The sequence below is a fragment of the Zingiber officinale genome, chromosome 8A (genome assembly GCF_018446385.1).
Source record: "Zingiber officinale cultivar Zhangliang chromosome 8A, Zo_v1.1, whole genome shotgun sequence".
In the NCBI taxonomy this organism is placed as follows: domain Eukaryota; kingdom Viridiplantae; phylum Streptophyta; class Magnoliopsida; order Zingiberales; family Zingiberaceae; genus Zingiber; species Zingiber officinale.
Window position 1 is genome coordinate 63,696,613 of NC_056000.1, and position 17,008 is coordinate 63,713,620.

Here is a 17,008-nt window from a genome sequence, read left to right on the forward strand (position 1 = left end):
AGATGATCGATTGAGACTTGTGACAATCGATCAGCTGATCAATTGAGCACATCTCTTCACGAAGTGAATTATAAATCGATTAGGTGATTGATTCACCCCGAACCCAATAGATCAAGTGATTGATTGGAAGCTGTTTTTTATAAAGCACAGTGTATTGCACTTTACTGAATCGATTAGGAAGAATTTTAATCAATTGAGGATATCGCGGGAAGCTTAATCGATTAGCTAATTGATTAAGCTTGGTCGCGAGCAAATAGAGAGTTTCTGAATCGATTAGATGATCAATTGAAGCTGCTTAATCGATTGGGAGAAGCTCGCAAGTGAACAAAGGGTTTCATAATCCATTGGGTGGTCGATTAAGAAGGCTCGTAATCGATTGGCTAATCGATTAAGCAACGAAGAAAAGAACTGTTGCGAGGCTTGGACGGTTGGATGCACTCAGATCTGACGTGGAAATCGATTGGGGGTAAGACCAATTGATTGGGAGCCCTAATCCGTAGGATATAAAGGCGACGATGAAGATTCAAATGCAACTTCTCTTATCTGATTCTTTCTGCTAGTTCTGGAAGATTCTTGGAGCAAAGTGCTATTACATTTTCAAGCATCAAGAGACAATCCACAACAACAAAAGATCAAGAGCAAATGTCCTTTATTATTGTATCTATTTCCTTGTTCTTATTGTATTTTTTGTTGTATCTCGTATTTGCTTGTGTATTTACTTGTATGAGGCTTCTTTGATTCATAGAAGGAGGATTTTATAGTGTACTGTGAGTGAGGAGAGTAGAGCGTTGGATTAGTCACCTCAAGGAAGTGGATATCAAGTCAAATCAAGGGTGTTAGCATTTGCTTCTAATTTTCTGCTACAATAAATCATCAATGAAGTGATTGAAATTAATCATCCCCTTCCCCTCTCTAGCTCGCCGGAATGTCCTAACAAGTGGCTCATGTAACCGACAAAATTGTATTTGAGACCATAAATTACAAAAGCTTTGTTTAAGCATAGCCTAGACTGAACTAATATCCACTAATATCCTAACTCTGTCTTGATTCTAATAGAGGTTTTTGATTCACACTTTAGTGTACTTTGTTGAAACATAGCTTTTACTATACTCTTCCTTCTAAAATATGGTTTTTTATTTTTATATTTTTTACCATGAAGATATCTATCATCGGAATACCAACTACGTTATACTAGTGGGGGCAAATTTTTCTATACAAGTAATATATACAATTGGATTAAATTGATATTAACAGTCTATTCACTTGTAATCACTGTGCAAAAAGACGGGTCCCGCCGCCCAATGGCCCCCTAGGCCTGGTCCCACAGGAATCCTAGGAAGAAGTAAATCAACGGTGAATGCTGGCCCGGGTAAAACGTGGTGTCTCCGGAATTTGACACAGCCGGCCCAGATTATTCATCCAGTGCACGTCCATGGACCTTTGATCCTACAACTCATTATACAAGGATGTCACGCCTTAACTGATTGATCCAGCCCGCGGGAGCCTATTCACTTGTAATCACGTTCAACCATCGAGATGCATCCTTCAAAATAATAAATATTTTTTACTTGCTAATCTTTCTTTTAATCTCTGTTAGCTTCTTTTGTATGAATTTATAGTAAATTACGTTTTATTAATAATTTTACAAGGATAAATTATCTTTAGCTAAATGAGCGATACTGAAAATAAGTCTCACAAAATCATGAGTTCATATTTTCATCTATTCACCACTTTCACTAAACTTCAAACTATTTCATGCAGCCTCTTGGCACAACGCAGTAGCAACACTTGGCAACGCAAACAGAGCATTCAGGGGGTCAATTCTCAGCGAGGGGTCATTACCCAACGTGATTGAATCTCAAAAAGATGGGTGTCGGTTGCTTCCAGATTTAACCGATGAACAAATCAGCCGAAAAGGACATCCATTTCTAGGACAAGTAGGCGTTCAGAATCTCAGCGAAATAGAGGAAGGTGAATAATTTGATCATTTTATTTTGATTGCAGGCTTGTCATTTGAGTATGTAGACGAATATTTGAATTAAATTTAAAATCACATGCACAATATTTCTATTTTACTTAGTATTCGTTTCTTAAGGTGATGAATCTATGCATTAGTCGTAGCAATCTATCATCACTAAATATTTGTATTCTTGGATACTTTACAGAGGTAAAGAAACCTCCTACAATCTATTCTTGCAATAAATACAATAAGTATATTCATTATGTTCAAAAGCAATCAAGGCGATGAGCTGAGGCGTGGCTCTGCCATTGACCAAATGAAGACTCCGCACGGTCCTGCGTAACACAAGTAGCGTTAATGTCGGGCCAGGGAAAGGGTCCTCGACGTTGACTCTCTGATGTTTAAGTCAGTGTTCGAGTGATGAGGAAAATAGTGGAAGAAACTATAGCAACGAGCGTGTGAAAATATAGAGTATCGCATACCTCCGTCTATAGATGGAGAACCCTTTTTATATTGTCACTATAATATCTATGCATACATCTCAAAGTACTTGCACACTTCCCAAAGTGTTCCTAAGAAAGGATATGCCATAAAATTCTTCTGACACATTTCCTTAAATGTATCTGTGATTTGATAGGTTAGAAGCTTTTAATTTGTCTGTAGGATATTCTCTATCCTTTACAGTATAAACTGTTGATCCCAATGCAACAGACAGAGGGGGTGAATAGTCTACGATCAAAGTTGGAATAAAATAATCTTTTGATTTTACATAGCAATGATACACAATTAGATTAAGCAACCATAGAGAATTAACATAAATGAAAAATAATAACAACTTAAAAAGAATAAGTAAGAAGGCTGAAGTTTACTTGGTTATAACCTAAGTAGTTGTTAATCCAAGGTAGATGAAAGCACTAGAAAAATCTTCTTCGTTGAAGGTGGAGAAGCCTCTTACATTCTTTGATAGCTCAGAAAGATATTAAAAAATAAATATTAAAGTTGTTCTTCATTTCCTACATCAAGGGATTTTTTTTATGACCCTTGGAAATCTTATCTGTGGCTCGAAGGTACCTCCAAGGAGGTCCAAGGTGTGTCCAACATGATAAGTTTTAACCGTTGAAAATAAAACTTCATCTTCAGTGAACGTCTATTAAAGGCGCCTTTAACAGGTTGGAAGGGACCTCACATGAATAGTGTGAAGGTGCCTTCCAGCCTGTTGAAGGTGCCTTCACACTATTTATGCGAGGCACCTTCCAAACTATTGAAGGCGCCTTCCATGAGGCAAATCATGTTGGTGCAGTTGCACCAATAATCGGATTTTGATGTATAATAAATTGGTTAAAGTTAGATGTGTTGTTTGTCTGACCTTTCTACCAAGTGTGTAAGATTTGATGGGTCTAGAAGACCATAAAATCAGTCTAAAGTCCAGCTAGGTTAATAGCTAGCACGAAGTCCGGATTGGTTGAGATCTGGCAGAAGGAAGTCCAACTAGGTTGACAGCTAGCATGAAGTCCAGATCGATTGAGATATGGCAGGAGGAAGTCCAGATTGGTTGAAATTTGGCAGGAAGCCCTGGTGGGTCAAGAGACCTGACATCAGGGATGTTTGTAAATGTCAAGTAAGGTAAGTCCCTAGAGGAGAGATCCAGTGAGAACGCATTCCCGGTTGAGGGAACATTAGACGTCGGTCCAACTTAGGTCCATTTAGAAAATCTAAGCTAAGACCGTGATTAGATCATGGTCTCGAGGAGATAGAATTTAATTAAGACTACTACCTTATTGTGCTAACTTTGTTTTGTAGGATAAACATATTATAGTTATCTGGACTAACTGTTGGGGTAATTTCCCTTGGTCAAGGTTGACCAGTTTGACTAAGCTTGAGTTGAGTCAAGCTTGAGTCGGGGTTTGAGTTTTGATGTTTGACAATATATGGAGACTGCTAGGGCAATTGTCCGGTTATGGAGATGATCAAAGGGTTAACCAGGTTGATGAGAATACAAGTCAAGTAAGTCAAGATTGACACGAGACTTGACTGGGAAAGTTCTAACTAGAGGTTAGGCGTATGGAAGTCCTAACTGGAGTTTAGGCAGTGGTGGAAGTCCTAATTGGAGTTTAGGCAATGGTGGAAGTCCTAACTGGAGTCTAGGCAGTGGTGGAAGTCCTAACTGGAGTTTAGGCAGTGGTGGAAGTCCTAACTGGAGGTTAGGCAAATTGGAAAGTCCAAGTGTGATCTTGGCAAAGGAGAAAGTCCTGGTGAGAAGCCAGGCAATTGGAAAGTCTAAGTGTGATCTTGGCAAAGAGTGGAAAGTCCAAGTGTGATCTTGGAAAAGGAGAAAGTCCTAGTGAGAAGCCAGACAATTGGAAAGTCCAAGTGCGATCTTAGCAAAAGGTGGAAAGTCCAAGTGTGATCTTGGTAAAGGAGAAAGTCCTGGCGAGAAGTTAGGCAATTCGAAAGTCCAAGTGTGATCTTGGCAAAGGGTGGAAAGTCCAAGTGTGATCTTGGCAAGTGAGAAAGTCCTGGTGATGAGCCAGGCAATTGGAAAGTCCAAGTGTGATCTTGGCACAAGTTGTAAGTCCAAGCATGTGGTCTTGGCAAGGTAAGTCCTAGTGTGACTTGGCAAGGAGAACTCGATAACTAGGATGAGGTCGAAGGAAGCTCTCAAAGGCAAGGCGTAAAGGATGAAGAGATATCCGAGGGACGCAAGGCTGATGGAGGAGGCTAGAAGGCTAGTTCGAGGTTAGTCGAGTGTGGTGGTATAATCCGACAACTAGGATGAGGCTGAAGGAAGCTCCTGAAAGCAAGGCGTGAAGGATGGGAGATATCCGAGGGGCGCAAGGCTGATGGAGGAGGATAGAAGGCTAGTTTGAGGTTGGTTGGGTGTGGCCAAATACTGAGCACGGAGACCTAACAGGTCACGGTTGACCGGGAGTTGGGTTGGAGGCTTTGGACTTGAGTTTGAGTCAAGTCCAGGCTGGTCAATCGATCGGGAGATCGATTGAACCAGGGTCTAATAGATCAGTCGATTGATTGGTATGTGCTGCGATTGTAGGAAGGCCCAATCGATCGGTCGATTGATAGGGATGTAAAATCGCGAGCATAGAAGCTTTCCCAATCGATCAAGTGATCGATTGGGAGTTGCCCAATCGATTGGTCGATCGATTGGGCAGGGGAGTTCTCGCGCGATCGTGAGAACACAGAACGCTTCTGAATCGATCCTCCTTCCTCGCCGACCGCAAGTCGTGCCCTAATCGGCCGGGCCGATTTCCCCTTTCTCCTCTCCTCCGTGTTGTCGCTGACCCCCAACAATCGACTCCGACTATAAAGAGTCGACGCCGCCCGATTTCTGGCTGTCGTCTCTGCCTTAGATTGCCGCCCAGTGGTACATTCTGTGCCCTAGTTTTAGCCTTACTTCAGTTGAGCTTTCTGCTCCAACGACGATCTCTCTGTTAGGATCGTCGTACTCGGCTAGAGAGGGGGGGTGTGAATAGTCGCCCCCAAAACGTTCGTTTCGTTCTACAAATCAAGGTTAGCGCAGCGGAAATAAAAATAATAGAAACGAAAGCGGAGAAATCAAACCTCAACATGCGTCGATGTAACGAGGTTCGGAGATATACTCCTACTCCTCGGCGTGTCCGTAAGGTGGACGAAGCCTATCAATCCGTCGGTGGATGAGACCCCGGAAACCCGGCTAATAATCACTCCTTCTGGGTGGAGAAACCTGGCCACAATGTCTTGCAACAGCAAGATAAACAGGAGTACAAGAATACAGCAGGAAACTAAGTACAATACAAAAATGTAATAACCCTAGCTTGCCTTCTTGTCGACTGGATGAAGCAACAACTTCACGGGAATCCAACCACAGCACCAACTGTCCAGTTGAAGTCCCAGCCGAGGGAAGCTCACGCGAAGCTTCAGTGAAGAAGAGCTCAACAAAGCTCAAGCAAAAATACTTCAGCAGTCAGTAGGAAGAAGAGGAAGAAGGAGAGTTTTTCTGTAGTGCCTCTCGATCCTTTTATAACCTCTGATATCCTGAGCCAACCTACGAACCTGCAAGGCAAAAAGGCCAGAACACAGAAGCCCGAAATAGCCTAGCCGTTGAGTCACAACGGCTAGGCCTGGACCGATCAGGCTTCACCCTGATCGGTCCAGGGTGCTGCTGATCGGTCATGGGGACCGATCAGGCTCTATGCTGATCGGTCCCTAGACCGATCAGCTGTCCTTTCCCAGCTCTGTTGCCTTCTTCTGATCGGCCTCCTGATCGGTCTTCAGTCCGATCAGATAACACACAGAAGCTCACTATGTGGTTACTGATCGGTCTGCAGACCGATCAGCCGTATCACTGGATCGATCCACTGATCGATCCAGAGCTTGGTTTTCCTCAACACCAAGTCCCAAGTTTCTCGAAACCAACATCCGGTCAACCTTGACCTGTTGGTACATCATGCTTAACATCCGATCACTCCCTTAACCTGCTAAGGCTCCCCACCAAGTGTCCGGTCAATCCCTTTGACCCACTTGGACTTTTCTCTTCGTGCCAAGTATCCGGTCACTCCCTTGACCTACTTGACCTTCTCAACACCAGATGTCCGATCACCCTTGATCCATCTGGATTTTCCCTTGCCCGGCTTCACTCACCAGGACTTTCCAACTGCCTGGCTTCACTCACCAGGATTTCCAATCTGCCCGGCTTCACTCACCAGGACTTTCCAACTGCCTGGCTTCACTCACCAGGACTTTCCCACTGCCTGGCTTCACTCACCAGGACTTTCACCATCCGGTCCAGAGAACGAGCTACCGAGCCCTCTCTGACCATAGTCCGGAGAACGAGCTACCGAGCCCTCTCCGACTTCCCATGTGCCAAGCTTCCATACTTGGACTTCTCCGTGCCAAGTCTCCATACTTGGACTTTTCCCATGCCAAGCTCCCTGCTTGGACTTTTCACCATGCCAAACTCCCTGCTTGGACTTTTCACCATGCCAAACTCCCTGTTTGGACTTTTCCCATGCCAAGCTCCCTGCTTGGACTTTTCCGAGTCAGGTCAACTCACCTCGGGTCAAACAGGTCAACCTTGACCACGGGTTGCACCCACAATCTCCCAAGCTTGTATCCTTGTAAAACATCAAGATACAACTTTTCTGTTCACGTCAAACATTGTCAAACATAACTCGTCAAACATCAAAACACAACTCGAGTCAAGTCAACTCAAGTCTGGTCAACCAGGTCAACCTTGACCTAAGGTTGCACCAACACTCTCGTCATTGCCTTGTTGTCGATTCCTTTCTGTGCTCTAGCCACCGGTGGATAGCTGTGGTCGGTCGGAATTTGAGTGGGTTCTGGGTGGTGTTGGTTGGAAAGCTTTTGGTAGCAACATCTCCAGCAGTGAGTTATCGGCTGAGGCATTCAACTCAGGTAAGTGATATTCCGTTTGTTAGGTTAATCCTTATGCTAGGATGATTAGGGTTAAGGAACTAACTCTAGTGGATCCACTGATTTTATTTAATTAGAGTTCATTAATTGTGTTGGGTTGATTAGTTGGATCCAATTTAGAACTTCTTAATTGGATTAGAATTTAGTTTGGTTAATTATTGTATGATAGAATTAGCTAAACTAGACCTTTGTTTAATAACATAGGAGTTTGACGCGAGACGAGTATCTCGATTATCAGATTGGACCTTTTCAATTGGAGGCGGGTACTTTGACTTATGTCTTTTGATATGCATAATAATGTTTTTAACATATAGCAATGATTATGTTTCTCATTTGCTTCGGTTGATCACTACCCGATCTATTGCATGTTTGTTTGTTTGTTTTTATGCACATCATATTAGTATATATCTGATTATGCCTATTTATAGAGGTAGTGACACAACCATGTTATTTATCATGTTCAGGACCTAGGGTTTTTGATACCTTATCTAGTCTGTGTACTTTGATTTGATTCACTTCCCGATGATACACATTTTTCATGTATATGGATTATTGCTATGCTGCTCAGTATTTTGTCATGCTTAGTATCATGCACCATTCGCATGATTGCATGTTGTGCGATAGTCTGCTCCATTATTGTCGAGCACATCGCCAGTTACATGTATCCGTACACACCACCACTCATGGGTTAGTGGTAGATCCGACAGGTGTGTGACAGTTCTGCTGTTTGGCTCCGTTGGTCTGGTGACTCGCGTAGTAGTCGGCAGACAGTTCTGCTCTGTTTGGCTCCGCTGGTTTAGTGTAGCAGCGTGGTAGCCGGCAGGCAGTTGGACTCTGTTTGGCTCCGTTGGTCCGCTCATGGGTAGTGTGATGCAGTGTGGTAGCCGACAGAGATACCTCCTCGTCATCGTATACCGGGAGATGAGAGCATTGCGCTCCCCCACTTATGATTTGGGGTAGGAGGATAGGCGTACTCTGACAGCATCCTGTCCACTCGGTCACTCATCAGGGGTAGTGATGTCAGAGTGCACGGTTGTCACAGCCCTACCCACTCGGTCTCACCATTATGTGTGAGATGGCTGACTGGCGTCAAGGGTGACCATGACATTTGCATCATATGCATGATGCATTTATTGCTCGTGTTTACTGCATTTACTTGCTGCATTTATATGGATGCATATGATTGACATGCATACAGGATTTATGACACTCTCGGTCTGACGACCTATTGTACTTATACCTTGGTCCTGGTTAGTACAGTTTTCTCTTGTATTCCTCAGTTGCATTTATCTTTCTTATATCAGGAGACTGTTCGCATGATTAGTGCTAGTTGTTATATTCTTTATTATGCATATCAGTTGTACCTGCTGAGTGTTGGACTCACACCCTCCTCCATTGCTATTTCAGGTTGATGCTGTCAGGAGAGAGTTCCAGTTGCTAGTCCCCTGCAGTCACGAGGCTGTTTATTTATCTTTTGGCTTTATGTGCTAGACTATGTTTTGAACTTGTTATGTTTTGAATACTTTAGATCCTGTATGGATTGCTTTATTTAGTCGATGACTTTCATTCGGATTTGTTTTACTACATGTCTCCCTAGACAGCAGAAAATTTATATAAACTGCGTGGATGATGTGCTTGTTTGCTTATTATTATTGTTATTATTCCAGTCGCATGTGGCTGAGGTATATGGTGATGTAGTAAAGTTTCAGATTGTTCGCCGTACAGGGGAAATGCTGTCGAAATTTCTTCGGACAGGGACTCCTCCGGGGCGTGACACTAAGCCTTTAACTTGACTAAACCCTTTGGCTACTAGTCTAGCTTTGTTTCTTATTATATCACCCTGATCATCCAACTTGTTTCTAAAAACTCATTTGGTGTCTATTATTGATTTATCTATGGGTTTAGGTACAAGGTCCCAGACTTGGTTTCTTTCAAATTGTGCTAATTCTTCCTGCATTGTAATGATCCAGTCTGGATCAGGTAGGGCTTCTTCTATAGTCTTAGGTTCAATTTTAGAAATAAGGGCAATCTAACTAAGGTTTCTATAGGAGGATCTAGTTCTGACTCCTAGGTTTGGGTCACCCAAAATTTGGTCAGGTGGGTGAGAAGTACTTACTCTAGTTAGTCTTATCTGTGGGTCAAAAACTGGTTCTTCTGATTCATTAAGGTTAGGTTGGATTTCATCATCTTCTATAGCTCTTGGATTGATGTCAATATTTTCATTTATATTAGGTAGGTTGTTTTCTTCATCAAAGATTACATTAATTGTTTCTTCAACTTTCAAGGTATTTTGATTATATACTCTAAAGGCCCTACTGGTTGAGGAGTATCCTAAAAATATTCCTTGGTTAGACTTGGGTGTAAATTTTCCTAAGTAATCTTTAGTATTTAAAATGTGAACTTTACAACCAAATACTTTTAAATAGTTTAGGTTGGGAATTTTATGGTAGTAAAGTTCATAAGGTGTTTTATTGTAAGGTTTGTTAATTAAAATTCTGTTTTGAATATAATTTGCAGTATTTATTGCTTCAGCTCAAAATTGATGATTTAAATTATATTCGTTTAACATAGTCCTAGCAGCTTCTTGTAGTGTTCTATTTTTACGTTCCACTAGACCATTTTGTTGGGGGGTTCTAGGACATGAAAATTCATGTTGGTATCTATTTATTTTACAAAATTGGGTAAACCTATGATTTTCAAATCTCCCCCCCCCCCCCCCTGTGATCACTTCTTATTCTTTTAATTTTAGTATCTTTTTCATTCTCCGTTAATTTGCAAAAATTACTAAATATTTCATAGGTTTCATCTTTTGTTTTTAGGAATGTTACCCATGTGTACCTAGAGTAGTCATCAATTATCACTAAGCAATATTGGTTCTTGCTTAGTGATTTGGCTCCATGTGAATCAAATAGGTCAAGGTGAAGGAACTTAAGTAAGAAGTTAGTTCTTTCTAGGTTGGTTGACTTGTGGGTTGACTTGGTTTGTTTTCCTTTTTGACACGCATCACAGATTGAGTTTTCAATAAATTTTAATTTGGGCAAACCTCTAACTAGGCCATTTTGACTCATTTTTGAAATGAGTCTAGTGTGAGTATGACCCAGTCTTCTGTGTCACAGTTGAGTTTCCTCTTGTTGTGTCAAGAGACACTTTATTGAGGATATTGATAGGTCAATTGTGTAGATGTTATTCTTCCTAAGTCCTTTAAGTCTAATTTCAGGGTTTTCGATGTTTTTAACTAGACACCCAGATTTATCAAAATTGACTAGATATCCATTATCACACAATTGACTTATACTTAGTAAATTAAAGTTAAAATTTTCAATCAATAAAATATTTCGAATAATGAAATTGGAACTAAGTTCAATATTACCTTTTCCGATTACTTTAAGTTTGCCGTCGTTGCCGAATGCAACCGATCCTAAATTCTTGTACTTGAGTTTAGTAAACTTTAACTTATCTCCAGTCATGTGTCTGGAGCATCCACTATCCAACATCCATTTATCCAATTCCTACACATGAAGTAATTGAATTGGTTTCTTTTTAATGGATTTAAAGATAGCTTAATTGAAGTAGATTCCTTAGTTTTTCTATCTCACCCAATCTAAGTTAGCAAGCAATTAATCCTATGGTTGTTTTTAATTAAACTACCGTTTTGAAAAAGTTTTGGAGAAGGTTTTAAATAACATTTTGAAATTAAGTTTTAAAAGGATTAAGTTTTAAAATAATTTTAAAATTAAGTTTTAAAATCATTTTGAAATTAAGTTTTAAAATAATTTTGAAATTAAGTTTTAAAATCACTTGGAAATTAAGTTTGAAAATAATTTTAAGTTAATTATTTTTGAAAATAATTTAGTTGAATTAACTTAATTTAAGTTTAAGTCAATTTTAGTTTTAATTTCTTAGTCATCTCACCCGATATAAATTTTCAATCAGGGAACCCTATAATTGTTGTGAGATGAATTATGGTTGAATTTTAGGATTTGGTTTAACTTTGTGTTAGATTCAGGTTTAGTTTTGGGTTCAACAAGTAAGCATTCTTTGGATAAACTTCTGGGCTATAGTGAGTCACAAGGAACTCATTAAAGTAACCATGCCTTCGAGGTTTCCCAAATATTTCTACCCATTGAACTTAATACTAAACCTTGGTCTAACTAGTCAGGATCCATTTAAGGGTAGCTTCGGTCAGGTTCACTTGGCCAAATGCACCAGGTCGAAGCCATATCTTCCTAAACATGCGATGCCCAAGCTTCCCTAATGTACTATCATCCAAAAACTTCACCAGTACTGTGGGTCAAGTTAAACCTAGCCCATTTTAATCTAACCTTAATTACCCTGCCGGGTAATCTACTCTTGTTTTACCCATTTCGGGTAGATTAAGTTCAGTTACCCAGTCGAGTAGTTCAGTTAGGGGTACCAGCTATTCGGGATCCTCCATCTATATTTTATTTGATTTGAATTCGAATTATTTTGAATTTTTAAGTGAATTTTTAATTTAAGTTTGAATTTCTAATTTTTGAATTTTGATTTAATTTCGATTTTTGAATTTTAATTTAATTTCGAATTTTGAGTTTGTAATTTGAATTTTGAATTTTTGAATTTTAATTTAATTTCGAATTTTGAGTTTGTAATTTGAATTTTGAATTTTTGAATTTTAATTTAATTTCGAATTTTGATTTTGTAATTTGAATTTTGAATTTTGAATTTTAATTTAATTTTGATTTTTGATTTTGTAATTTGAATTTTGAATTTTTTTAATTTTAATTTAATTTCGAATTTTGATTTTGTAATTTGAATTTTGAATTTTAATTTAATTTCGAATTTTGATTTAAAATTTGAATTGTTTTTCGTGTTTACTCCCCCTGGATCATAGCCTCGATATGGTCTATCGAGGTAATGTATTTGATCCTTCAGGACCCAGTATTGGCCAAGTCCAACTTGATTGACCAATTTGGACTTGGGGACCCATGCTTGGATTACCTTTCTATTTGGTTTGTTTATTAAGGATAAATAAGATTTATATTTCTTTTTAGTTTTATATCCTAGCTCAGTTCTATTGTAAACAGCTCTTTGTGTTCCAAGAATTAGGTCAAGATTCTTGGAGCCTAAAGAAAACCATTCTAAGGTATTTTTTAAATCCTTGACCTGATTTTTTAAACTTGAATTTTCTTCCTCAAGTTTTTGAACATAAGTAGAATTTTCAGTCTGAACTTGATCAGGTAAAGATTTAGAGTTAGTTATATCTTTAAGGACAACTACTTCCTTTAGAAGTGATTTTATCTTAAGGTTTGACTTAGCTAACTTGCGTAATAAATAATTGACTAAATTATTAAGTCTAGGAATACTTACAGCGGAGTCTGGCCCTTCGGAAACGGATGCGGATCCGTGGCTTCGCTCGGACTCGGCCTCTGACTCGCTCTCGCTCTCGGATTCGACAATCTGGTCCCGGGCCATCAACGCGAGTAAACTCGTCTGATCGAGTTCGTCGTCATCGTCCTCCGAAGAAGATTCGTCCCACGTTGCTTTTAGGGCCTTCTTCCTTCTTTGCTTTTTCGCTTCCTTTTGGTTGGGGCAGTTGGCCTTGATGTGCCCTTTCTAGTTGCACCCGTAGCAGGTAACTTCAAATTTTACCTTAGAACTCGGTTGGGCCTCCTTGGATTGTACCGCCTTCTTCAGGTCTTTCTTGTTGAAGCCCTTCTTCTTCTTGTAGAGCTTCTTAACGAGGTTCACGAGTTCGCTGGTCAGTTCATCTTCTTCATCTTCTGAGTCGGGTTCGTTTTCTGATTCTGGTTCAGTTTTTCGTCGTAATCTTGGTTCCCGTGTTCGACTGGTACCTGCAACCAAAGCAACCCCCTTTCGGTTGGCTGTGCATTAGTCTGCTCGTGGAGTTCAAACTCAGAAAATAATTCATCTAATTTTAAACAAGACAAGTCCTTGGAGACTTTGTAGGCATCTACCATTGATGCCCACAATGTACTCCTCGGAAATGAGTTTAGAGCATACCTTATGACGTCCCGATTCTCGACTTTCTGCCCGATCGCATGAAGAGAGTTGAGGATGTCTTGAATCCGAGTGTGGAGCGAACTCGCCGTCTCTCCTTCCTGCATTTTTAGATTGTACAGTTTATTAAATAACAGGTCACGCTTACTTATCTTGGTTTCCGAGGTGCCCTCGTGGAGTTCGATCAGCTTTTCCCAAAGCTCCTTTGCTGATGAGAATGGACCAGCTCTATTGAGATCCTCCTTGGTCAGCCCACACTGGAGGATGCAGGTTGCTTTGGCATCAGCTTCCACCTTCTTGATTGTGGTAGATTCCCATTTTTCGCAGGGTGTCGCCTTGCCATCTTCGTCGGATGAGAGTAGTAGACCGGTCTTGATTATCATCCATGTATTAAATTGCATCTTCAAGAAGGTTTCCATTCGCCCCTTCCAATATCCGAAGTCTTCTCCAGAGAAAAGTGGGGGACGGACAATACTGAAACCCTCTTGATGGGCCATTGAGAGAATATGCAAAAAAGAAAAAGAAAAATATGTCCTAAGACTATGTCTTGGATTAGTAGTGCGGGAGTAAAGTATATAACAAAAACTAACTCGAGTGGTGTTGCACCAACTTCGAGCGAGATTGATATGACCGAAAAGAAACTGGAATATAGTAAGAATACTAATTTCAGTTGACTCCAAAAAATTAAAAACACCGCGAAAAATTACGTGATTGGTGGTTGCACCAGATCAACGCTACCCCGCTCTGATACCAATTATTGGATCGAGAAGCGCTAGAGGGGGGTGAATAGCGCTCGCGGCTATTTCGTTCGATTATCGGAATCGTAAAACGTTCGTTGAGTAATTAAAGCAGCGAAATAAAAAACAAACACACAAGAACATGATCGTTTACTTCGTTCGGAGCCTAGATCGACTCCTACTCGAAGGCCCTCGATCCTTGATCGTTTTCGGTGGGCAACAACTATAAGCACGATTATTACAAACTAAGTATTACAATAAGTGCAATAAATAAATCTATACCAATGAAGGAAAATGAAATCTCGAAGCTCTGGGTCGTCGGGCACGAGTAGCAGCACTTTAGAATCGACTCTTGAGCAGCACACAGCAGAAGGAAAGCTTGTGAATTGTTGATTTGAGGTGCTGCTCGAACCCTGCTTTTAAACAATGTTCAAGGCGCCTCAAACAAGCTCCAAGGCGCCTTGAAGCTGAATTCTATCCCGATCAGTTCGCTGCGATAAGCCTTTGACTGCTGCGACCTGAAGGCGCCTTCAACGCCCTTCAAGGCACCTTCAGGCTTCTGTCCAAGGCGTCTTGGCTTCCTCTAAGGCGCCTCCAAGCTGGTTTCGTAGCCAGATCAGGTTTTGCACCCGAGGCGCCTCCAAACTCCATGGAGGCGCCTCGGACACTGTTCATCCGAGGGTAATTGTGCACTTTGGTCCCTGCAAGATATGTTAATCACAAAAACACCCTGCAGCACAAAGTTAGCATAAAACAACAGTATGAATATGATAAAGAATATTGTGACAGTCTCCGGACTGTCCGGGTCTGACTTCGGATTTCCAACCAGAAACCCTAGGTTGACCCGACGCCTACTGTTCCCTCTACGGGGAACACGTCCTCACCTACTCCACTCAGGAGATTTACCTGTTGCCAGTGCGATCCTCCAAATCGACTGGACTTTTGCTCAGCACTCGACGCTTCTGGACTTTCTGCTGGACATCCGCTTCCCGGCTAGTCCAGTCTTTCACCTGGTTCGCGACACCAGGACTTTCCACCTAGGGTTACCACCCCCTAGGACTTTTGCCTGAAGCCATCAACCTGCCAAGACTTTCCGCATAGGGTTACCACCCCCTATGACCTAAGGTTACCACCCCCTAGGGTTTTCCCTTTGCCTAACCGCAGCTAGGACTTCCTGAAATACTCAAGCAGACTTGTTAGATCACAAAACACCTTAACTTTGAATCCTTTGCCGTTATCAAAACACGAGTTCGATCGTCGGATGCTTCCCGCACCAACAAGATATACGTCAATTAGAGTGATGTTGACTTTGGTGGCACATCACGATTTGCAACTGGAGCAAATGAATATGAAAATGATATTTCTTCATGAAAATTTGAAGGATCAGATTTTTATATCACAACTTCAGGGACTTAGTCAACCCGGACAAGAGCGGTTGGTTTGCAAGTTAAAGAAATCGTTCTATGGATTGAAACAATCTCCTAGGCAATTGTATAAACATTTTAATTCATACATGATTCAAAACAGATATAGGATGAGTATGATTGTTGCATATATGTGAAGAGCCTTGAAAATGAATCATTAATTTTGTTACTACTATATGTAGATGATATGCTCATTGTTGCAAAGAAGATGAAAGAAGTAGATAAATTGAAGACACTACTGAGCAAGGAATTTGATATGAAAGATTTGGGAGAGGCCAAGAAGATTCTTGGGATGAAGATTCATAAGGATAGAGCTGTAGTGAGATTATAATTATCTCAACGTAGCTGTGGAGAAGATGTTGGATAAGTTCAACATGAAGAATGCAAAGTCGGTGAGCACACTCTTGGCGCATCACTTCAAGTTATCCAGTACACAGTGTCCAAAGACGGATAACGAGATCCAAGAGATGTCAAAGGTTTCTTATGTCAGTGCAGTTGGTTGTCTGATATATGCCATGGTTTGCACGAGTCCAGATTTGGTGCAAGCAGTTAGTATGGTGAGCAAGTTTCTCTCAAATCCTGATCGACCATATTGGGATGCAGTGAAGTGGATTTTTAGATATTTGAGAAATACAACTAATTATGATATCATATTCAATAGACAACCGGAAGATCCTTCAATTGTTGGGTACATAGATACAGATTATGCAAGAAATTAGGTGACAGAGGTCTACTACAGGATACATGTTCACTGTGGCAAGAGAACCTATATGTTGGAAATCTATGATACAGTCCATTGTTGCATTGTCTACTATGGAGGAGTCGGAGTACATGACAGTAGCTGAAGCGGCGAAGGAAGCTTTATGGTCTATAGGGTTGGTCAGAGAATTGGGCATTCGGCAAGGTAGAGTCAAGTTGTTATACGATAGTCAGAGTGCTATATATTTGGCGAACAATCAGATGTATCATGCGAGAACTAAGCACATTGATGTAAGGTTTCACAAGATCAGAGAGCTGATTATTTTTGGAGAAATTCAACTTAAAAAGGTTCATACTACAGACAATGTTGCAGATATCTTGACAAAGCTAGTGACTACAGAGAAGTTCAAGCATTACTTGAACTTGATCCACATCTATATATCTAGATGCTAGAGGAGGGAAGTCCAAACCCAGAGATCCAGGTAGAGTTTTGTTCAGATACTCATGTTCTTTGAAGGAGTGAATATTCGCCAATGTGGAGATTGTTGACGGGTGGCTCATATTTGGTTGAAGGTCAATGCAAGGGATGTCATGGAAGAAAAATCTATTAAGATTTTTCGTAATAAAATTTTGTTATAATTTTTTATAATAAAATTTTGTTGCGATTTTTCATAACAGAAATTTGTTATGATTTTATCGGATCTGGGTTTAGGCACTATTTATAGGGATCATTATAAACTTATATATTGTATAATCACAATAAT